The sequence below is a fragment of the Tasmannia lanceolata genome, unplaced genomic scaffold (genome assembly GCF_043159265.1).
Source record: "Tasmannia lanceolata isolate RefF3 unplaced genomic scaffold, GAP_Taslan_0.1 ptg000008l, whole genome shotgun sequence".
In the NCBI taxonomy this organism is placed as follows: domain Eukaryota; kingdom Viridiplantae; phylum Streptophyta; class Magnoliopsida; order Canellales; family Winteraceae; genus Tasmannia; species Tasmannia lanceolata.
This window is the reverse complement of record NW_027518685.1, coordinates 7,221,812-7,247,391: the sequence shown is the minus strand read 5'-3', so window position 1 is coordinate 7,247,391 and position 25,580 is coordinate 7,221,812. Positions and strand designations below refer to the sequence as shown.

General features: G+C 40.3%; 1 pseudogene across 1 annotated transcript in view; it reads left to right on the top strand.

Moving 5' to 3' along the window:
- Positions 1–14,390, top strand: part of LOC143884164 (malvidin galactosylase UGT88C3 pseudogene) — a 77,460-nt pseudogene extending 63,070 nt beyond the window's left edge. Inside the window, exon 3 of the transcript XR_013252762.1 lies at positions 12,953–14,390. The product of XR_013252762.1 is annotated as a malvidin galactosylase UGT88C3 pseudogene (transcript). The remainder of the gene's footprint in view (positions 1–12,952) is intronic.
- Positions 14,391–25,580: the final 11,190 nt, after the last annotated feature.

The following is a 25,580-nucleotide window of genomic DNA, read 5'->3' as shown; positions in this document are numbered from 1 at the left end:
AATTCTTCATTGTTGAATTCATCAATCAAAGCTATCTTGTTTCTTTGAGCCCGTTTGTGAACGGTGCCTCTTTTCTCGAGTCCATTTGTAAATAGTCTCGTCTTCTCCTTGAACCCGTTTGTGAACGGTGTCTCATTTTTCTGAGTCCATTTGTGAATGATCTCATGTCCTCCTTGAGCCCGTTTGTGGACGGTGCCTTATTTAAATCAAATATTCATCAAATCCAATCCTACGTCAAATTCAAGTTTATGAAAAATCTCTAAATTCTTCATTGTTGAATTCATCAATCAAAGCTATCTTGTTTCTTTGAGCCCGTTTGTGAACGGTGCCTCTTTTCTCGAGTCCATTTGTAAATGGTCTCATCTTCTCCTTGAGCCCGTTTGTGAACGGTGCCTCATTTTCTGAGTCCATTTGTGAATGGTCTCGTGTCCTCTTTGAGCCCGTTTGTGAATGGTGCCTCATTTCTCGAGTCCATTTGTGAATGGTCTCATCTTCTCCTTGAGCCCGTTTGCGGACGGTACCTCATTTTCCAAAAATAAAAAAATTTATCAAATCCAAATCCTTAATTAAAAAAAAAAAAAAAATCCAATCCTACGTCAAATTCAAGTTCATAAAAAATATCTAAATTCTTCGAGCCCGTTTGTGAACGGGGCCTCATTTCTCGAGTCCATTTGTGAATGGTCTCGTCTTCTCCTTGAACCCGTTTGTGAACGGTGTCTCATTCTCTGAGTCCATTTGTGAATGGTCTCATCTTCTCCTTGAGCCCGTTTGTGAACGGTGCCTCATTTTCTGAGTCCATTTGTGAATGGTCTCGTGTCCTCTTTGAGCCCGTTTGTGAACGGTGCCTCATTTCTCGAGTCCATTTGTGAATGGTCTTGTCTTCTCCTTGAACCCGTTTGTGAACGGTGCCTCATTTCTCGAATCCATTTGTGAATGGTCTCGTCTTCTCCTTGAGCCCGTTTGTGAACGGTGCCTCTTTTCTTCGAGTCCATACAACTATGGTCTCTTATCCTCTTTGAACATCATACATCTATGATGTCTCATTTCCTTGGAATCCGTACAAATACAGTATTTCATTCTCTTCGAGTCCATACAACTATGGTCTCTTATACTCTCTGAACATCATACAACTATGATGTCTCATTCCCTTGGAATCCGTACAAATACGATATTTCATTCTCTTCGAGTCCATACAACTATGGTCTCTTATCCCCTTTTGAACATCATACAACTATGATGTCCCATTCCCTTGGAATCCGTACAAATACGGTATTTCATTCTCTCCGAGTTCATACAACTATGGTCTCTTATCCCCTTTGAACATCATACAACTATGATGTCTCATTTCCTTGGAATCCGTACAAATATGGTATTTCATTCTCTTCGAGTCCATACAACTATGGTCTCTTATCCCCTTTGAACATCATACAACTATGATGTCTCATTTCCCAAAAATAAAATTTTAAAAAAATAAATTAAAAAAAATTCATCAAATCCAATCCCCGATTCAAAAAAATAATAATAAATCCAATCCTATGAAAAATCTCTAAATTCATCGAGCCCGTTTGAGAACGGTGCCTCTTTTCTTCGAGACCATACAACTATGGTCTCTTATCCTCTTTGAACATCATACATCTATGATGTCTCATTTCCTTGGAATCCGTACAAATACGGTATTTCATTCTCTTCAAGTCCATACAACTATGGTCTCTTATCCCCTTTGAACATCATACAACTATGATGTCTCATTTCCTTGGAATCCGTACAAATACGGTATTTCATTCTCTTCGAGTCCATACAACTATAGTCTCTTATCCTCTTTGAACATCATACAACTATGATGTCTCATTTCCTTGGAATCCGTACAAATACGGTATTTCATTCTCTTCGAGTCCATACAACTATGGTCTCTTATCCCCTTTGAACATCATACAACTATGATGTCTCATTTCCTTGGAATCCTTACAAATATGGTATTTCATTCTCTTCGAGTCCATACAACTATGGTCTCTTATACCCTTTGAACATCATACAACTATGATGTCTCATTTCCTTGGAATCCGTACAAATACGGTATTTCATTCTCTTCGAGTCCATACAACTATGGTCTCTTTTCCCCTTTGAACATCATACAACTATGATGTCTCATTTCCTTGGAATCCGTACAAATACGGTATTTCATTCTCTTCAAGTCCATACAACTATGGTCTCTTATCCTCTTTGAACATCATACAACTATGATGTCTCATTTCCTTGGAATCCGTACAAATACGGTATTTCATTTTCTTCGAGTCCATACAACTATGATCTCTTATCCCCTTTGAACATCATACAACTATGATGTCTCATTTCCTTGGAATCCGTACAAATACGGTATTTCATTCTCTTCGAGTCCATACAACTATGGTCTCTTATACCCTTTGAACATCATACAACTATGATGTCTCATTTCCTTCGAATCCGTATAAATACGGTATTTCATCTTGCCCAAGCCCATTCAAAAATGATGCTGCGTTTTCATTAAGAATCTTTCAAAAGTCATCCATTATTCTCTCTGAGACCATTTGAAAATGACGTCTCATTTCCTCTGAAGCTGTTCAAAAGCGATATTCCTTTCCCTCCGAAAATCCATTTGAAAATGGTATCCCATTTCTCTCGTTGCCAGCGGCACCGCAGCGGGTTTGTTTTATTGCATTCCAATTCTAGGATTTCATCTAAGGTCTTGCATTATATTAGGTTGCATTGTGTTTAGGGGGTTCTTTGTCGATTAAAGCTACGCAAAATGGTTCTGTCATTTTGACTTTGGTATTCGATGACTACGTCGTCTCTACCAAAGAGGGGCATCTGTAGACACCCACATTTTGCTTTACTTTAACCAACAATAACCTAATATATGTTTTAGGTCATTAATATCTTGATCTGACTTTACGGATCATCAATCGGGACAAAATAAGATAGGGTCACTTCATAGCCCGAACCCTGATTCCATTCTGAGACCCGATTTCCGTAAATCGTTAGATCAATGGCAGATCTTGACCTGGGTCTAACCATCCAAAACCACCTAACCTCTCCTCTCATCCTAACCATCCAAACCTCACCTAACCTCACCTAACCTCTCCTCTCATCCTAACCATCCAAACCTCACCTAACCTCACCTAACCTCACCTAACCACCTAACCTCACCTAACCTTACCTAACCTCACCTAACCTCACCTAACCTCCTATCCCATTCTCCTATAAATACCCTCTCATCCCACCATCCAACAAAAAGAAGAAAAAGAACCCCTCTCTTAGAAAATTCATCCCTCTCCCTCATCTCTTCAAGGGTTCGGCCATCCTTGCCGGATCGGGTGATTTTATACGTTGGGTGATATATATCAAAAGCAGTCATTATCAAGCAAGGAATCATCTTCAAGGAATTACCATCAAAGAAAAATCAAACACAAAGTGGGTTTCCAAAGAGGTAGGCATTTATTTCAATTCTATGTAGGGTCTGTTTTCATGCATATCTTTTACTTTAAAAGAAAAACCATGTTAGGAAGCATGTAGGGTCTGTTTTCCCCCTGGTTAGCCTCTGGTTAGACCCTGGTTGCACCCAGGTTCGCTGCTGGTTGCACCCAGGTTCGATGCTGGTTGCACCCTGGTTCCCTACTGATTCGCACCCTGGTTCCCTGCTGGTTGCACCCTGGTTCCCTACTGGTTCGCACCCTGGTTCCCTACTGGTTCGCACCCTGCTTCCCTGCTGGTTGCACCCTGGTTCCCTACTGGTTCGCACCCTGGTTCGATATTGGTTCGCACCCTGGTTCCCTGCTGGTTCGCACTCTGGTTAGACCCTGGTTGCACCCAGGTTCGCTGCTGGTTGCACCCAGGTTCCCTGCTGGTTGCACCCTGGTTCCCCTGCTGGTTCGCACCCTGGTTCCCTGCTGGTTCGCACCCTGGTTCCCTGCTGGTTCGCACCCTGGTGCACCCTGGTCCGCACCCTGGTTTGTACCCTGCTTCCTCCTGGTTAGACCATGGCTAGTCTCGGGTTTGCTCCTAACTTAGACCCAACTCACTAAACCCCCTACCCATAAGCCTTAAACCCTATAACCGAGTCACATCAGCCCAAGCCATACCTTTGTCCACTCACTGAGGCACACCATTTATCCATAAATCTGGTTACATTAAATCTAACCCAGCCAGGCCACCTGCAGCTTAAGTCAAATCGCCCCAATACAATCCAACCAAGTGGGATCCCAACCCAGCTCAACTGAGTCAACTCTAGCCAACCTCCCTAGTCGAGTTGACCCAACTCTCTAGTCGAGTATGCTCAACCTCTTTAACCGATTGGACTCTCCCCTTAGTTGACTCAATCCAATTCCTTAATCAACCCATCCCAATGCAACCGAGTCGCATTCGACCAAGTGGCGGCCTTCCATGTCACAACCGAGTCATTCCCCTATTCTACTAATGCCCGTTTACACCTAATAGAACTTCCTCCCTTTTGCCTAACCAAGTCATATCCCAACACAATCTGAGTCGCATGTCTGAATCCATTTGGCCGAATCTCATAAGCCCGCCCATTTTGAATTCCCAAAATTCAAACCCTTGATGATTCCTATATGCTCAATTCTTTGATGCAAATTCCCAATTCCAAAATCCCATTGATAAATCAATGTTTCTGAATCTCAAGTCCAATGCTCAAATACAAACCCGATTCCTGATCCAAATACCAATTCTGTTTTCCAAAATCCAAGTAACCTCCCCAGCGGAACTACGTGTGGCTTGATCCCCATCGCGGGGTACGTAGGCAATTTGGCACTCCCAAGTTCAGTCGCACCTTTCTCTATCTTTCTCATTCCCTCACACTATTTCATCATCTCTTCCATCCCTTTTTTCACTAACCTCAAGAACTGAAATCGATTCACCTCGTGTCTCTCGGAACCGTTGGATTACGGTTTCCGTCGTAAGGACCCTTAGAGCCCAATTTAGGAACACCGGTGTCGTGTCGTGTCCTAAGTTTTAGGGAGTCTTAGGTTTTAGGGAGTCCTAGAGTTAGGAGTCCAGCCTCATCACGGACGTTTGCTATGTATAGCAACCGTGCCATAGGTCTAGTTACACTAGTCACCCAATCTTTCCCTAGGACAAGCCTAGTAAACTAGGATGTAGGCAAACCTGCATTAGTCTAAGGGACCATTTGCATTTAGATGAGAATCATATAGCATCTTAGATGAAATCTTAAGATAATAAAATCCTCAACTTGAATTAAATAACTTCTCCTAAAACTGTTGAAACAGTCAATCCCGTCTAGGTCGGTGTCCTAGTTGAGTTAGGCATAAGTAGCTTAGCTTAGGTGCACCGAACTACGTCGACTCTGATCCCAGTAAGGCTTGGGTACGTAGGCAGCTTGGATGTCTGATGGCATACCACCCGCGAGTCGGCACCACAAACAAATTGTGGTGTTTTGTATATTAATTTTCTTGTAAATACTTAATCAAATCACTTAGGACTTTCCATGAAATTAGAATTCTAGGAGAACTTTCACTTAGATTGAATCCAGACAAATTAATAAATCAAGATACACATTTAGGATTCTCATTGAAATTAGATCATAGGATGCATGTCACTTAGTTCGCACATTAACATAGAGTTGAATGAGCCATTTAAAATAAATTTAAAAGAGTTAGCTTTTGGAATCGAAGACCGATTATCGGGCAGGAATGGTGCATGTGGTGGATAACTCCCCATACCTTCCATTCTCGTAACCAGGTAGCGAGTCTAGATTTCTGGTTAATTTCGGGTCCTAGATCCCACATCTAGGTGGCGACTCTGTCAGTCTCTTTCGTGTGGAATTCGGATTGCCTTAGTGATCCCAAGTTCACATGAAAGACGAATTCAAATCAATAATTAAATGCACATGCCAATCGCGTGGGTACGAGAGACCAAGAGAGAGAGCGCGGCGGCTCGCGCCCCACCCCTCTCGCGGGACCAGGGTACCACAGCATGTTGTTGTGATGTGGTTTGGAGCTTATTATAGTTCTCTTGGGGTTTGTTTATGGCACGTTTCTGGATTTTCATTTGTCCTCATATTTCAGGTTACTTTCTTCAAGATATTCGTCTTGCTGATTGCCATATGTATCTATTGATTTGATATCAATATATTAGCATGAGGATGTGGTTTTCTCATAATTAGTTTATCATCAGAGATGTCAATATGCCAACTGAATGTCTGTTAAAAATGATCATATAATGCTAAGAAGATTTGTGAGATTTGAGTTATGTGGTGTATAAATGGCTATGAATGTGTGTGGGGCCGAATACGCATTTAAAATTGTATGAGATGCATATTTGTCTTACATAATGGAAGCATGTGTCTGTGTGTATCTCTGTGGGCATATATGTGAATGTGTGTGAACTGAAATGAGCATAGAATCATCTTCTGGTAGTCTAAACAAATCTTTCTCAATGTCCTGTGATAATGTAAGCCAGAAATAATAGATTGGTATTCAATATATTAGTCAAACCCATCTGTAGGGGACTTGCTCAGCCCCAATAGGGTTTCTCCTCTTTTGTTTAGAAACTTCTCTAATCTTTTAGATGGTAGCTTCTCCTTTTCATTGCTTGAGCGATGAAAGAGTCATTTAGAGTGTACCCTTGAGAAAATTTGTCTTAGTAGAGAGTACTCGTAAGAGGCATGCCTTGCCTCATTTGTGGAGTCCCTATTTGGAGACGAGCCTTGTCTCATTTAAAGAGTTTCCTCTTTAGGAGGCTTATCCAGCCTCATATTAGAGTCCCCCCTCCTTCTGGAGTTAATCTTTGGCTCCTTTCTTCTTCTGGAAGTATAATTAGAGAGTCTTCGACTCATTCGTCCTTTTAGTAGTTTTATTAGAGAGTCTTTGACTCATTTATTTTTCTTAGCGATGTTATTAGCGAGTCTTTGACTCATTTGTCCTTTTAAGAGTGTTATTCGAGAGTCTTTGACTCATTTACCCTCCCTTTTGATAGTGTTATTAGTTGGGAGTTTCTCATTAGTGTTGTCGTCGTTCTTATTTGCTGGAGACTTGCTCAGTCTCATTCGAGCTTTGCCTTTTGGGGTCTTAAACCATTTCATCATCCTTGATAGCTAACTAACCTGGTTTAGGGGTTTCCCTGTTAGCCCTAGAGTTTGGCCCTAGGGTTTTGCTTTGTATTTTCCCTTAGGTCTTTAACCAAAAGGGTGAAAACTCTTTAAATTTCAAAAACATTTGAAAAGCTTTAAGCTTCAAAAACATTAGAAAAGTTTTAAAATCTAAAAACATGTTAAAACATTTAAAAATCCAAAAATATTGAAATACCTTAAAATCCAAAAACATGTTAAAACATATAAAACTAAAAAACATTAGAAATTTTAAAACATCAAAAACATTAAAAAAAAATATCAAAAGCCTAAAATGTTGAGTGTTTTAGAATTAGCAATTAGGAGAGTTCGTTTCGAACTACGTTGGCTTGATCCTCTTTCACTAGGTACGTAGCACAGCTCGGGTTCCATGTCCCAAGTCCAGCCAAACTTTTGTAAATAACATTTTAGATCTTTTTCTTTAGATAAGCAACCTTTCTAATCTTGTTTTCAAAAGATCTTCCTCTAGAGTTAGGAGTTTCTCCTAGATAGAGAGTTTTAGAGTTAGGATTTTCTTTTGATAGGTTGTTTGTTTGTTTGTTTGTTGTGCATTTGTTTTAGAGTTAGGGGTCTGTCCTAGAGTTATAGGAACGCCTCCGTCCGGTCAGTCGGCGATCCACATCGCCGAGTGATGACTAGAGTAGGATACGCCAATCCACCCTTGGTTTTCTTTAGAAAATACAGCCTAGTTACACATAGGTTGTAGGAATCACCTGCATTAGCTTAGGGCTAATCTGCATTTAGTTAGGGCATACAGGGTGTCCTAAAATCCACAATTCACTGGAATTTAAATAATCGTGCAAGAAACTTTAATAATTGGTCCGGTCTTTTAGATCGAGTCTAGGATAGAGGTCTATGTGTCTTAGGCATCATAGCTTAGAATAGGCGCGAAGAACTACGTGGCTCTGATTCTTGCGGAGGCGGGGATACGTAGGCTTCTTTGGATGAATACCAGACCATCCGAAGACTCGAGCTAATCATTTAGAGTCTTAGGATTTGCTGTGAAGTTATTGTATGTTTTGATGTGTTTTCTTACTTTCTTGTACTGATCCTATACCTTTAGCTGTAGCTTGCATGTGTTTGCACATCAGAACTTAGACACCCATTAGGTATGTCACTCATAACCTAGCTATGCTTAGGTGACACATCTTTTCATTTTATTTTATGTGTGCTTATTATCTTTATCCTCAGGAAATGCATGCTTAGGTAGACGACTCCCGAGGATTGTTCCCATTTCACATGATTTTTACCCAAACTTCTTTGGAGTTAATGAAAATGGCATAAGATACCAAGTGCTTGCACTCGGACGAATTGGGAGTGTTCTTCAGACCTTCTCCATTCGTAACCAGGCACGAACCCATATATATTTCTGGTTATCCATTGCACAGAGGATTTGATTTTAGGGTTCCATAGCATATCCATGGATGGCGACTCTGAGTTTATTTTAGGTATGTCTCGGTTTCGAGTCATGGCTCAAGATCAAGACATATCTCTTTCTTTTTATATCGCCACTCGTGCTATGCTATGACGGTGGCATCCATTTTGAGAGTTCTTTGGTAGAGCTCTCCTTCACACGTGGATGATCCAGAGGGTGTTAGGGATCCGGTCCCTCACCGTCCTCGGATCGAGGTCCACACAAGGTAAATAGGTTGTGCACAAAATATCACTTCTATAGGGTGAATCCAACCCTCCAATCTATAGAGGAACTGCATATTATGAAACCTTTATAGATCGGAGGGCTAGGATCATCCTATGGAATTGATTTTTGGGTAACAACCTATTTATAGTATTATTGATGCAATGGTTAGCCACATAGCACATTATGGTGGCGCCCACCAAATAAATGGGTCTGATCATCGTGTGAGTGGGCCCAATTCTCTATATCACTTATCACTTGGATGACCTCCTCTCGTGATCACATTTACTTGTTGACTTAAAATTACCAAAATGCCCTCATTTTTTATCATCGATTCCCCTTCATAACCTAACTATCCCCGTGGCCCACACCACCCTCTAAATTAAAGGGGAGTGGCGTTCTTAAAAGGGTACTCGGGTCATTTCCAAATAACATGCATGCCACTGTGAAGGGGCAATTCAATAAATTTTAAGGGGTGGGATCATCAACATAAACAAAAAAACCAAGCTTGAAAGTCATAAAAACAACTTCTAGAAAAAAATGATATTGTATTGCCGAGATTTCATATGTTGTTCACTATACCGTTAAAACCGAAATAACTGACCGAACCGAATTCAGTCGGTTATTTCGGTTTGGTTAAATGGTAATTCGGTTCGGTTTCGGTTTCTATTTCTAATAAATTCGGTTTTCAGTTTCAGTGTCAGTTTTTATTAAAATAATTCGGTTAGAACCGAAAAACCGAATGAGGAGGATTGACATATGCTATTTTGTTTGTCCCCATCTGTTCCCTTCCTATGCTCATTTGTTTTTTAGTGAAGAAAATTTGGTCAAAAGGGTCCAAAAAATAGCGGAAATAGTGAAACGGTACCCCCACATTTCAAATTTGTGAAATGGGTCTATTTTACTTTTTCTGACATGTTTTTTTACCTAAAGACCCCTCAGGCAGTTTTGTTTATTTTAAAAATATTACAAGCTTACAACCCTCTTTTACCTGGAAGGGGTTACCAGGTCAAGGAAAATGGGGGTATCACATATGAAAATGGGGTGACCAAGAGATGAAATGGGGTTATCACACCTAGAAAATTTTTGGTTCATGTTTGTTGGGCCTGGAAGGGGTTACCAGGTCAAGGAAAATGGGGGTATCACATATGAAAATGGGGTGACCAATAGATGAAATGGGGTTATCACACTTGAAAAATTTTCGGTTCATGTCAGCTGGGCCTGGAAGGGGTTACCGGGCAAAGGAAAATGGGAGTATCACATATGAAAATTGGGTGACCAAGAGATGCAATGGGAGCATCACATATGAAAATTTAGAAATTTCCAGGGATGGAGGGGACCTCTATTATTACTTGACCATATCAGGCCGAGTTATGCCAAATTGTGGGACCCACTGTAATAACTCAGCAATCAATTCATTACCATTTCAAAAATAGGGTGGCTTCTACTCCAAAAAGTTTATAAGTGTATCTGAATACAGTCACTGTTTACCAAATAACAAAAAAAATCATAAGAGTATATGAGTACATAAAAAAAATCATACACAACTTCTCCTCAAAAAACCCACACCCTTACGCAAAGAAGGGAGCTTGACAAGGTACGCCCAACCTCGTGAGTATTGGTGCAGAAGGTCCAGTAGCAGTTTCCTCGAGGTTCGGTCCGACGACGGGAGGTTCTTTGTAACTTCTGCTATTGTGACCAAGTTGTCGGCATCGGGTGCACTTGTAATGTAATTCACCTTTCAACTCGTGATTCTTTCTTCTTGTACGTGGCCTTCCAGGCAGTCGCTTCGCAAGTGGTGGTAATATTGTCATCAACGGTTCGGAATTTTCATGCCATTATGTCCGATCTAGTGTTGCGTGTACAACCTCAGCATATGTATCCCGATACCTCTTTGCATCAAAAAATTTGTCGCAGTAATCGTACGGATCGAATTCTATGATGTTAATGGCTACGATTGAGTTATCAAATCCGTCGTAGTAACCGTACGGATCAAAAAATTTGGAAGGCACGACAACTACACGTTCGAGTTATCAAATCGACGAAATCTGTAGTTTCAAGGGGCTTTACGGATGGACGTCCTCTGAGCGAGCGAATAAACGTAAACATGTCTCAGCTACCGAAGCTGCTGTAATGAGAGGGTGATTATTACCCCATTATGTTAGTTGTACACGTATGGTCCGCAACAAACGACTTCACTACCACAAAAGTCATATGATTCACACCCGTTATACGCCATTTGCAACCATCTTCCTTGCATCGAACGAAGTACTTTTTGCGTGATGTCTTTGCCTTCTTAAAAATGAATCTCTGTTGAATAGCATATTCTCGAACAACCTTCTTGAAGTGTCTCATGTCATAAAATATTGCCCCAACTGTTAACTGGTCAAATTTTAATGTATCAGCTTCTATCTCTTGGGCTCCAACAAACATACCATATACTTCCATTGGCCCATTACCGTCACTCAGAACCAATTGAGTACCACCTCTGATAGGAGTACCCTCTCTGATAGGAAAGCCTTCGTTGTAGCCTTCGTTGATAGGCTGAGCGGTTGGACTAACAACGATGTTTTCATGATGATCATCCTCGTCCTCCACTTCCTCGTCCTCCTCCTCTTCATAATCATCATCATCATCATCATCATCATCATCATTATCATCATTTCTTTCTTCTTCACAATCTAAACCCCTTACACAGATATCTTTTCAAAAATATTATTGATGTCCACTTCATGATCTCCAACATTTTGTAACTCATCTATACCTCCGGTAACATGGTTAGCATGCAAACCACTTGCCAATGTTTCATTTAAGTCAAATCGAGACCTGTATAGTTCGGAAATATATAATTAGCCTCAATCCATATGATTAATTCATAACTTGAACTATGAAAGTCTTGAAAGATTACCAAAAAACAAAAATACCTTATGCTGCGTTGATCTCCAACATTTTGTAACTCATCTATACCTCTGGTAACATGGTTAGCATGCAAACCACTTGCCAATGTTTCATTTAAGTCAAATCGAGGCCTGTATAGTTCAAAAATATATAATTAGCCTCAATCCATATGATTAATTCATAACTTGAACTATGGAAGTCTTGAAAGATTACCAAAGAACAAAAATACCTTATGCTGCGTTGATCTCCAATATTTTGTAACTCATCTATACCTCCGATAACATGGTTAGCATGCAAACCACTTGCCAATATTTCATTTAAGTCAAATCGAGACCTGTATAGTTCGAAAATATATAATCAGCCTCAATCCATATGATTAATTCATAATCAGCCTCAATCCATATGATTAATTCATAATTTGAACTATGGAAATCTTAAAAGATTACCAAATAAAAAAAAAACCTTATGTTGCGTTCTCCTGGACCACCTCCTATACTGGTATCAAGGATCTCTTCACTTACAAATTCACTTTCGTAGTCTTTTTACAAGTCCACTTCAAAACGCGGGTGAAGTTTGACATTTTTCCGTTCGTGTGCACGTTCTTGGAGCGGAATCGAAGTAGATGGAATGTTAGAATTAATAAAGGTTTTACTAATACAAACATTGTTTGGGGGAAGCATTGACGAATTCAATGAATTAAAACCGTTCTCACTTATGGTTTTCGTTATGTATATCATCACAGAATTAAACATGTCTCTGTCAGACATCCTCAACATTGTTTGAAGGACATCATCATCATCAACGTCGATTAAAGTGATTAGATATGGATCAAGAAAGACCTTATAAACGTCTTTGTGAATATGTACGTCACGGCGATATTGATCCTTGAACTCTCTAAGTCCATATGTTTAAAAGTATATTTATAATTAGGTAGCTCAAGAAAGACCTTATAAACGTCTCCCAACTTTCAGTTACAATTTAAAAGGAAAAAAATAAGACGATACTAAGCAAATCCCAAGCTAAAATGAAGTTTACAAAGCACCTGAAATAGTCACTTAGCAAATCCCAAGCTAAAAATTGTGTGGTTGCTGTCTACCGCTAAAAACTGGTGGTTGCTAAGAGGAGTTTTCATATGGTGTAAGGCCTTACAATAATACGGTGGATCAAATATCAAGGTTCGTACTTCCACCGTACAAGGGGCTTACTGTTGTAAGCTCTTACACCATATAAAATCTCTATTGTTGTATATAATTTCTCTACTAATAGTCCCTTCTTATAAAAAGACATGCATGCAGAATAAAGCAAAGCAAAACAAATCACTGAAGAGAAGGAAGTGAAGGGAAGATGTCTATGAGACTGGTTTTTGTGCCTTTACCCGCAATTGGGCACCTTATTTCCATGGTGGAGTTAGCTAAGCGCCTTGTCCAACACAATCCCTTCTCTATCACCTTCCTCTTGGTTCCACCCCCTACCAATCCTCTACCTTCTCCACCACCACCTCCTATATTGAATCCGTGGCCTCCCCCGGCCTCGACATCCACTTCGTCCACCTCCCTTACGTCGAATCCACTCCAAATCCGAGCCCAGAAGCCTCCATCTCAATCTACATAAACAGCCATAAGCCCCACGCCATCACCCAACTCCTCTCCTCCTCTCCTTCCACCCCTATCGCCACCTTAATCCTCGACATCTTCTCCCTCACCATGACCGACGTGGCCTCTGAGTTCGGCATCCCTCCCTACCTCTATTCCCCAATTTCAGCCATCTTGATAGCTTTTATGCTCTACCTCCCCACCCTCCATACTAAATTCGCGTGCGAATTCAAGGACTTTGGAGGACTAGTTGAGATCCCGGGCTTTGAGCCACTGTCACCCTTCATCCTTCCTTCTGTAGTCATGCGAAAAGATGGGTTTGACGAAGGGCATAATAATCAACACTTTTACAGAGCTAGAATCCAAGGTCCTGGAAGCAATCAATGAGGGCCGATGCTTAACTGACCATCCGACTCCACCCATTTATGCAGTCGGACCCTTGCTCGCTCTCAATGGCGAGCCACCATCGTCAGAAAACCCATGCATCGAATGGTTAAACAAGCAGCCTCCCACGTCGGTGGTGTTCTTGTGCTTTGGGAGTAATGGTGCATTCCCCGAGCGTCAGGTGAAGGAGATAGCTCTTGGGTTACAGCAAAGTGGGTCTCGATTTCTGTGGTCATTGCGGTGCCGTTCTGGAGAAGGGTTTGGCATGTTAGAGGATGGGAATCTGAATGAGGTTTTGCCGGAAGGGTTCTTGGAACAGACCGAAGAGAGAGGATTGGTATGGCCATCTTGGGTCCCACAAACAGCCATCTTGGCACACCCTGCTGTGGGGGGTTTCGTTTCACACTGTGGGTGGAACTCCATTCTAGAGAGCTTGTGGTATGGGGTGCCGATTCTGGCATGGCCGCTGTATGCTAAGCAGAAGCTGAATGGGTTTCAGCTGGTGAGGGATGTGAGTTTGGCAGTGGAGCTGAAATTGGATTGTGAGGGAGGGGGTTTTGTTAGTGCGGAGGAGGTGGAGAGGGGAGTGAGGTGTTTGATGGGGGACAGCAAGGTGAGGGGGAGGGTTAAAGAGATTTCAAATGCGAGTCGTAAAGCACTGGAAGAAGGGGGTTCTTCGTTTGCACATATGAAGAGCCTGATTGGCCAACTCACCAAATTGGACGTGCAGTAAGCAGTTCACTAGCTGCTTCAAGAAGTTTGATGTTCTTAATTTGTATTTTGGGTTTAGTATCTATCTATCTATTGTTAAATCGACTTTGTATTTTGTAATTTGTATTTTGGGTTTAGTATCTATCACTTGTTCTTAATTTGTATTAATTGAGTTTTGTTACCCTACTCATTTGATGCCCCTTACTTGAGCGACATGACATGCGCCGCACGCTTGCAATGCGGTCACACAAACATGCCTTTTGATAAATTTCCTCTCTTTTTTGGCTTTCTTTTATGATATCTGCTGTTGAAACAAAGAAGAAAAAGAATGATTTCCTTTGGTTTAGGATGGTTCCAGAAATATCGCATGTAAGTAAGATTTGTTGACTTATTATGTTGAAAAGTCATTTGGTAATTCAAAGTTACAACGGGGTTATTTAAGTCCTTATGGGTTTGTCTTTTGAGACTTACTTTTTGGTTTGTCTTTTGTGGCTCTCTTTGCCTTTTGAGCGTTTTAGCTCAAATTTTGAGTTTCCCTCCAACTCTTATAAAGTAAGGTGAAATCCTTTAGTACTAGATGGGAGAATGGAGGAGAAATTTAAGGGCATATATATAGATCCACTTTTCTTATCTTGTGAATGAGAAAGAGGAAAAGGGAGGTCCTATGCGCATCAACCGCCAAGTCGACCCGGTGGGCTTGTTTATACCACACGCGCGCCGCCCGGCCGCACGCGTGGGCCCTAAACCTTTTCTTTTCTTTTCTTCTTTTATTAATTATTTATATTACCGTTTTTATCTTACCGTTTAAGATAACGCGTAATCGTGGTTTAGTGACCGTTTGGGAAACGTCTCTCAGGCACTAAAAGAGTATGACGTTTCACCCTAACGTGTCCCTTAATTTTCTATATAATCAAAATTAGAGAAAAAAGAAAGACATCCTTAACGGATTCTTCTCCTGTTCTCCTTCTGTGGACCCCGATCCGAGAGAGAGGCGGGGAACGGGCCCCACACTAAGTCTCAGGATCATCCACATGAATGGAGAGCTCTACCAAGGAACTCTCGAAAGAAGTGCCTCTCACAGCATGAGTGGCGATATGAAAGGTGAGATACCTCTCGATTCGGGGACTAGCCCAGATTCGAGGCGTACCTTAAACAAAGAAGAGTCGCCATCCAAGGAAAAGGCAAATGGGCCCTGGATCCCATACTATGCTCTGTTGCAACGGATAACCAGAGATATAAAATAAGGTTCGTGCCTGGTTACGAATTCGGAAGGTCTAAAGAGCACCTCATCCGCCCGAGTGCAAACACCTGGTCTCTTATGCCATTTACTTAATAATTTTGAAGAGCTTTGGGCGAAAATCATATGGAATGGGAATGAATATCTCCGAGAAGACGTCTATCTAATCATGCATGTCTCGGAGATGAAATCAAAGGCACACAAGATAAAATAAAAGAAACATGTGTCACCTAAGCATAGCTAGGTTATAAGTGACATGCCTAATGGGTGTCTAAGTTCTGATGAACAAACACATGCACGACACACCAAAAAGTATAAGGTCTGCGCAATAAAGTAAGAAAACACTGCAAAACATAGAAAAATGACTCGATACTATACAACCCTAAGACTCTAATCTATACCTAGGCCCGAGTCTTTAGATGATCTGATGTTCATCCAAAGAAGCCTACGTATCCCCGCCTCCACGAGAATCAAGGCAACGTAGTTCTTCGCACCTATTCTAAGCTATGATGCCTAAGACATCTAGACCTCTATCTTAGACTCGATCTAAAAGACCAGACTAGTTCTTAAAGCTTCTTATGTGATTATTTAAATTCCAATGGATTGTAGATTTTAGGACACCCTATATGCCTTAACTAAATGCAGGTTAGCCCTAAGCTAATGCAGGTGGTTCCTATAATCTATGTGTAGCTAGGCTGTATATCCTAAGGAAAACAGTAGGATCTATCGCATCTTAGACCTAGTCATCAATTGGCGATGTGGATCGCCAACTGACCGGACGGAGGCGCTCCTATAACTCTAGGACAAACTCCTAACTCTAACACAAACACAAACAAACCACACAACACATCAAAGACAAATTCAAAACTCTAAAACTCTTTATCTAGGACAACTACTAACTCTAGAGGAAGATCTTGTTGAAAACAAGGTTTTGAAGATTTTTGGTATTTTTTCTTAAAATGGGTAAATGATTTATTTACAAAGGTTTGGCTGGACCTGAGATAAGAATCTCAAGCTGCACTACGTACCTCGTGGAAGAGGATCAAGCCAACGTAGTTCGAAACAGAATTCCTAACTACTCTCCTAATGACTCAAGATTTTTGAGATTTTTGGTTTTTCAGATGTTTTTGTTGTTTTTAAGTGTTTTTGACTAGAGGGGAATAAATCCTATCATCATAAGGGGAGGACAGACTCCCGATATCCTGCAAAGGTTGGACAGCATCCTATGCTTTGCGGGGGAAAAGAACAGAAACACAGCTCTACAAGGGTTGGACAGCATCCTATACCTTGCAAGAGCGGATAGAAAAACACAAGATTTGATGAGAGGTTGGATAAATCCTAACCCCTATGATAATAGGATTGACTCCTGAAAGAAAAACAGACTCTCTAGCTAAGGACTGACTCCTATGCTAAGGACTGACTCTGAAAACAGGATTCTAAGAAGGAGGCGCTAATGAGACAAAGCCTGTCTCCTAAAAGAAAAAGAGATAAAGAAGGGTGCTAGTGAGACTATCAAGCTAAGATAAAGCTCGCAAGTAATAAGGGAAGACCTTGTGCATATTTAGCAAAGGTAAAACATCCAGCCGGGCCGGACAGCTACCTAGCCCTAGGGTGCAACAAATGTGCAACCAGATACCCATATAGGATAGGGGTATGAAGCCAAGCCGAGTAGGGTGTTCTCCCAAAACCAAATGATACACAAAGAGGAGGTTTAGCAAGAAAATGAGACTAGGTAAGTCTCTTAGACACAGAGGTAGGATAGAGAAAAATATTAACAAGGAAAAAAAAAAGACTTTGTGCATATTTGGCAAAGGTAAAACACCCAGCCGGGCCGGACAGCTACCTAGCCCTAGGGTGCAACAAATGTGCAACCAGATACCCATATAGGATAGGGGTATGAAGCCAAGCCGAGTAGGGTGTTCTCCCAAAACCAAACGACGCACAAAGAGGAGGGTTAGTAAGAGAATGAGACTAGGCAAGTCTCCTATATACAAAGGAGAGGTATGCAACTTGGACTGAGCAAGTCCCCTAAGGATGGGCTTGGGCTAGCGCCTTCATCGCCCTTTCAGCGAGAGGGAATTCTAATATCTAAAGAATTTAACAAAAATCTAAAAGACTGTGTTAGTCTATCAAAGAGAGAAGAAAAGTCTAACAGATAAACACAAATTCCATTCTATTCTTATAAAAATAAATCAAATACCAAACAAAGAGAAATTTTCAATAGAACAATAAACGATCTATAGCAATTATAAAATGATAACAACATTAATTAGTCCAGACCAGCCGCTGGATAGCCTAATAAAGTAAAAACAATATCAAACACTTCAAAACCAATCACAAACCCCAATACGGGGACTCCAATGAAATCAGATGATGCCAAAGTAATCATCTGATATCAAATACACATGATAATATTTCTAATCCCGCCGTGAGATCAGACAGTACTCATGTCGATAATATCGAATAGAGTAGTCATCTGATCTCCTTCTTCTTATTAAACAATTTATTTAAATAAAATAAGGCAGCAAGTAGTAAACTAATCAGTGGACAGCAATTATGTGCTAGTGAAACAACCAATGGGCAGCAATTTATGCAAAATAAGAGGTAGCAAGTAATGAACCATTAATAGACAGCAGCTATATGCTAGTGAAAAAGATCAAAGGGCAGCAGTTTATGCAAAATAAGAGGCAGCCAGTAATGAACCATTAATGGACAGCAGTTATATGCTAGTGAAAAAGATCAAAGGGCAGCAGTTTATGCAAAATAAGAGGTAGCAAGTAATGAAACATTAATAGACAGCAGCTATATGCTAGTGAAAAAGATCAAAGGGCAGCAGTTTATGTATAGAATAATGGGCTTGGGCTATCGCCTTCATCGCCCACTCAAACACACATTTAAAACATCACAATTTAAATAAAAGCGGCAAAATCACATTCTCTTGCATGCTCTTATATTAATATCAAATTTTCTAGTATTTCAAATTTTCATCTTAATACATATCAAAACTCACTAAAAAGAAAAACTAGTAAAATAAATGAGCAACTCAGGTCATGAACAAATGAAAAGGAGCTAACCTGCATATCTCAATACTAAGGACTGAGTTAGGGAATGAAAATAAAGAGCTTTATTAAGGAACTTAACTCATTTTACCAGCACAGTTATCATTTCAAAATAAGGGGAATTATCTATGTGAAGACAAACCTAAAAAAAAAAAAAAAAAAAAAACTTCACAAGAACTAAGCAGGGGTTATGTTCATTTTTTTTTTATGACAAAATCAACAAATGTCGGCATCAAAACCCATCAAAAGAATGCATACAGATGAGGTTATTCCAAATTGTCTAGCACATTTATTTCAGGCCACTTGACAAAAATTCACAAAATCATAATTCCTTGACAAAGGAAATATCACTAGAGGTTACACAAATGTCAACCTAATAGGTCTCGGATAGAATTTCAGCTTTATTTTATGTGTCCCAAACAAATTAACAGAAGCACATTGACCATACAATATCAAGTTAATGCCTTAATCTCAATAACCAGCATTTTTTTTTTTATACGATTGAGAAACAGGGAACATAAAGTCCAATTAGACAGATAACTCCTTAAGAGGGCATTAATAACTTACTGTTTCAAACATGATAACACCATTGCTAACAGCTATTCGATTTCTTTAAACCCAAGAGGATTACAAATAATATAATTGTCAATGCTACTATTTTAGATAATCATTGAACTCGTTAACAAAGGCCATAGACATACCCATTACAGATCATGTTCTTCACATCAAAATACAAATACATGACTATCTTTTGAGGATAACCAACAGTCACACTATTGACTCTCAAATAGTACTCAATTTTATCATATACTAGCATAATAATCAGACCAATTTAGAGCTTTATATTATCCTTTAACCCATGTAAAAAAATATTCTGTGCATGCAAAAATTATCTGTGCAAAACTCATCCATCAACTCCTACAGTGATAACCTGTACATAGCATGCTAATGTAAAAAGATGGTCAAAACACATGAACATGTTATACAACAAGTTATACAGATATCATGTTTTAAAAGTAAAGGTCTATAAACCTATCAACATTAAAATAAAATAAAAAATGATAGATCAAGAGACCTGTGATGGCTATGATATCCAATTAAAAGGGATTTGGGGTGGATCCGAAACTAAAGACAATATAGAGGAAATTGGGGCTGGAACTTGCAACAATTTTCAGTACAACAAGAGAAATATATACAATCACACAGGCTAAGGCTAAAGAGCTTAATCATCAAATTTCTAGAAGTTTTATCCTGGCCTTATCCATAGGGGTTCTATAGAGTTACATCATTAGCAAAATAAAAATAAAAATAGAAATAAATAAATAATATGAAAACATTGCAACTAAAAAAAATCAATAGCATAAACTCTCTCTCGTACATAAATACTCAGAAATTCAAATCAAATGAACATGAGAGAAATTAAAACCTAGAGAACCAAAACCAGTGCTTTTAAAAAAAAATAGATCTATAAAAAATCATATTTACAAAAAACATTTCAAATTATAAAATCCAAAGGACTCAGATAATCACGATTTTTTTTTTATTTTTTTTTATAAAGTGCAAATACCTCTTCAAACAGGAAATTAGTAAATAATAAATTTTCATCTCTTCGCATACAGAACCTAATATAAAATTAGTTCTTAGATAAATTGAAAAATCATTTTAATAATAAAAATCTTAACAATCTAGCTATTTAACATAATTCGAGGCAAGTAATTTTCATTCAAATAGTAGAACAATCGAACGTACTAAAACAAATTTTCATCATTCAAACATCTATTCCTTCTGCAAATTAAAAATAGAAGATTACCTGATGGAGATTATAATCAAAATTTGCTGTAATTTCTTCCTTGAATATTTCTTAAAATTTCGCTTTCATCCTCAATCCAGATCGGAGCTCACCGAAGCTAGCAGATCTGCTCGGAGAAGAAGGCTTTTGGCAGAGCCTTGTCAGATCCACCGGAGGAGAGGATCGGGAAAAGAAAATCACGAAGGTTAGGCGCTTCAATACTCTGATCTACTCTCTCTCTCTATGATGCTCTAATTTTCTTTTCTCCCTTTTTTTTTTTTTACAAATATGAGGCTTTGTATGAACAGATCTACGGTTCTGATGAGCAGATCTGAGGTTTTGAATATGAGAAATCAACGAATTTGGAGCAGAAGTCAATCGGAGAAGAAGAAGTGCCAAAAAGTAAGGATCTAACAGAGGATAAAAGAGATGAGATTGCTGTTAACGATGACTAGTTAGAATCTAGCCGGAATCAGGTAAGAACTTAGTCAGAGAAGATGAAACAACGATCGAAGGAAGAAGAAAATAGGATTTAGGGTTTGGATCAGACGAGATCCAGTTCTCTAGGTTTTGAAATCAAGAGGAGAAAGAAATAGAAAAAACGAAGAAAAAGAAGCCTTGGCTGAAGCTTCGACCGGAATATTGAACGGAGAAGATGATCGGAATCGGAAAAAACAAGAAAAACCTCTCGTTCTCTCTCTCTCTTTCAGTCGAGATTTTTTCTTTTTTAGAAAATTAGCCTGGTTTTTTATATATATAGGCAAAAGAGGGAAACAATATTGGCACACCCACTTGATGAAGCGCGCGGACCTTTGATAGGCGCGCGAAATTGCGCGTCTTTTTCGGCCCAAAGCTGTATTTTCCAAAATAAATTCGCCCCCCTCTCGGATAAATTCGCCCCCTTTTCTGATTTACACAACAGTCTTCTCGCGGCTTGTTCGCTAAGCAAACGCACTCCGATTTTGACGAGATTTTGCAGGGACCTTGCCGGGACCCTAACCTAGCTAAGGGTGGAATTTGGGACCTTAGCTCAAAGATTTGATGGGGGTTTTGCACAAAATTGGATGGCTCAGGGTATGGTCAAAATGGGGTGTCTACAGATGCCCCTCTTTGGCAGAGCGCTTGTCGCGCGTATGTCAAAGTTGAACAGACAACACATTTTGGCCGACCCGAAAAAAGAAAGCAAATCAAATTTTGATTTTTGTTTTTTTTTGAAAATAATATTTACAAAGATAACACGGTGAAATAGCCTTTCACCGGACTCTGACTCTGCAAATGCTGGTGAGATAGCCTCTCTCCAACTCGTAACTCAACAATTGATATATGGGCGAGATAGCTTCTCTTGCAAAACATTAAATGATAGATTTGATTGTAAATGATCTTGAAGTTTGGAGAAAAAATGGATTTGAATGCCGTGTAGAAATAGACTTGAATGCCATGTGAAAATGGACTTGAATGTGACTGGAATGCCGTGTGAAAACGGACTTGAATACCTTGAATGCCGTGTGAAAACGGACTTAAGTACCTTGAATGCCGTGTGAAAACGGACTTAGAATGCCATGCGAAAATGGACTTAAATGCCATGTGAAAATGGACTTGAAATGACTTTGAATGCCGTGTGAAAACGGACTTTGAGTGTGTGGGACCCGATCCCGCGAGAGGGGTGGGGCGCGAGCCGCCGCGCTCTCTCTCTTGGTCTCTCGTACCCACGCGATTGGCGTGTGCATTTTATTATTGATTTGAATTAATCTTTCCTGTGAACTTGGGATCACTAAGGCAATCCGAATTCCACACGAAAGAGACTGACAGAGTCGCCACCTAGATGTGGGATCTAGGACCCGTAATTAACCAGAAATCTAGACTCGCTACCTGGTTACGAGAATGGAAGGTATGGGGAGTTATCCACCACATGCACCATTCTTGCCCGATAATCGGTCTTCGATTCCAAAAGCTAACTCTTTTAAATTTATTTTAAATGGCTCATTCAACTCTATGTTAATGTGCGAACTAAGTGACATGCATCCTATGATCTAATTTCAATGTGAATCCTAAATGTGTATCTTGATTTATTAATTTGTCTGGATTCAATCTAAGTGAAAGTTCTCCTAAAATTCTAATTTCATGGAAAGTCCTAAGTGATTTGATTAAGCATTTACAAGAAAATTAATATACAAAACACCACAATTTGTTTGTGGTGCCGACTCGCGGGTGGTATGCCATCAGACATCCAAGCTGCCTACGTACCCAAGCCTCACTGGGATCAGAGTCGACGTAGTTCGGTGCACCTAAGCTAAGCTACATATGCCTAACTCAACTAGGACACCGATCTAGACGGGATTGACTGTTTCAACAGTTTTAAGAGAAGTTATTTAATTCAAGTTGAGGATTTTATTATCTTAGGATTTCATCGAAGATGCTATATGATCCTATCTAAATGCAAGTTGTCCCTTAGACTAATGCAGGTTAGCCTACATCCTAGTTTACTAGGCTTGTCCTAGGGAAAAACTGGATGACTAGTGTAACTTGACCTATGGCACGGTTGCTATACATAGCAAGCGTCCGTGATGAGGCTGGACTCCTAACTCTAGGACTCCCTAAAACTTAGGACACAACACGACACGACACCATTGTTCCTAAATTGGGCTCTAAGGGTTCTTACGACGGAAACCATAATCCAATGGTTCCGAGAGACACAAGATGAATCGAGATGATGAATAGTGTGAGGGAATGGGAAAGATAGAGAAAGGTGCGACTGAACTTGGGAGTGCCAAATTGCCTACGTACCCCGTGATGGGGATCAAGCCACACGTAGTTCCACTGGGGAGGTTGCTTGGATTTTGGAAAACAGGTTTGGTATTTGGATCAGGAATCGGGTTTGTATTTGAGCATTGGACTTGAGATTCAAAAACATTGATATAACAATGGGATTTTGGAATTGGGAATTTGCATCAAAGAATTGAGCATATTGGAATCATCAAGGGTTTGAATTTTCGGAATTCAAAGTGGGCGGGCTTATGAGATTCGGCCAAATGGATTCAGACATGCGACTCGGATTGTGTTGGGATATTACTTGGTTGGATTGGGTTAATGGTTAGGGTCAAGTGAGTCGGGTCTAAGTTAGGAGCAAACCCGAGACTAGCCATGGTCTAACTAGGAGGAAGCAAGGTACAAACCAGGGTGCGGACCAGGGTGCACCAGGGTGCGAACCAGCAGGGAACCAGGGTGCGAACCAGCAGGGAACCAGGGTGCGAACCAGCAGGGGAACCAGGGTGCAACCAGCAGGGAACCTGGGTGCAACCAGCAGCGAACCTGGGTGCAACCAGGGTCTAACCAGAGTGCGAACCAGCAGGGAACCAGGGTGCGAACCAATATCGAACCAGGGTGCGAACCAGTAGGGAACCAGGGTGCAACCAGCAGGGAAGCAGGGTGCGAACCAGTAGGGAACCAGGGTGCGAACCAGTAGGGAACCAGGGTGCAACCAGCAGGGAACCAGGGTGCGAATCAGTAGGGAACCAGGGTGCAACCAGCATCGAACCTGGGTGCAACCAGCAGCGAACCTGGGTGCAACCAGGGTCTAACCAGAGGCTAACCAGGGGGAAAACAGACCCTACATGCTTCCTAACATGGTTTTTCTTTTAAAGTAAAAGATATGCATGAAAACAGACCCTACATAGAATTGAAATAAATGCCTACCTCTTTGGAAACCCACTTTGTGTTTGATTTTTCTTTGATGGTAATTCCTTGAAGATGATTCCTTGCTTGATAATGACTGCTTTTGATATATATCACCCAACGTATAAAATCACCCGATCCGGCAAGGATGGCCGAACCCTTGAAGAGATGAGGGAGAGGGATGAATTTTCTAAGAGAGGGGTTCTTTTTCTTCTTTTCTTGGATGGTGGGATGAGAGGGTATTTATAGGAGAATGGGATAGGAGGTTAGGTGAGGTTAGGTGAGGTTAGGTAAGGTTAGGTGAGGTTAGGTGGTTAGGTGAGGTTAGGTGAGGTTAGGTGAGGTTTGGATGGTTAGGATGAGAGGAGAGGTTAGGTGAGGTTAGGTGAGGTTTGGATGGTTAGGATGAGAGGAGAGGTTAGGTGGTTTTGGATGGTTAAACCCAGGTCAAGATCTGCCATTGATCTAACGATTTACGGAAATCGGGTCTCGGAATGGAATCAGGGTTCGGGCTATGAAGTGACCCTATCTTATTTTGTCCCGATTGATGATCCGTAAAGTCAGATCAAGATATTAATGACCTAAAACATATATTAGGTTATTGTTGGTTAAAGTAAAGCAAAATGTGGGTGTCTACAGATGCCCCTCTTTGGTAGAGACGACGTAGTCATCGAATACCAAAGTTAAAATGACAGAACCATTTTGCGTAACTTTAATCGACAAAGGAACCCCCTAAACACAATGCAACCTAATATAATGCAAGACCTTAGATGAAATCCTAGAATTGGAATGTAATAAAACAAACCCGCTGCGGTGCCGCTGGCAACGAGAGAAATGGGATACCATTTTCAAATGGATTTTCGGAGGGAAAGGAATATCGCTTTTGAACAGCTTCAGAGGAAATGAGACGTCATTTTCAAATGGTCTCAGAGAGAATAATGGATGACTTTTGAAAGATTCTTAATGAAAATGCAGCATCATTTTTGAATGGGCTTGGGCAAGATAAAATACCGTATTTATACGGATTCCAAGGAAATGAGACATCATAGTTGTATGATGTTCAAAGGGTATAAGAGATCATTGTTGTATGGACTTGAAGAGAATGAAATACCGTATTTGTACGGATTCCAAGGAAATGAGACATCATAGTTGTATGATGTTCAAAGGGGATAAGAGACCATAGTTGTATGGACTCGAAGAGAATGAAATACCGTATTTGTACGGATTCCAAGGAAATGAGACATCATAGTTGTATGATGTTCAAAGGGTATAAGAGACCATAGTTGTATGGACTCGAAGAGAATGAAATACCGTATTTGTACGGATTCCAAGGAAATGAGACATCATAGTTGTATGATGTTCAAAGGGTATAAGAGACCATAGTTGTATGGACTCGAAGAGAATGAAATACCGTATTTGTAAGGATTCCAAGGAAATGAGACATCATAGTTGTATGATGTTCAAAGG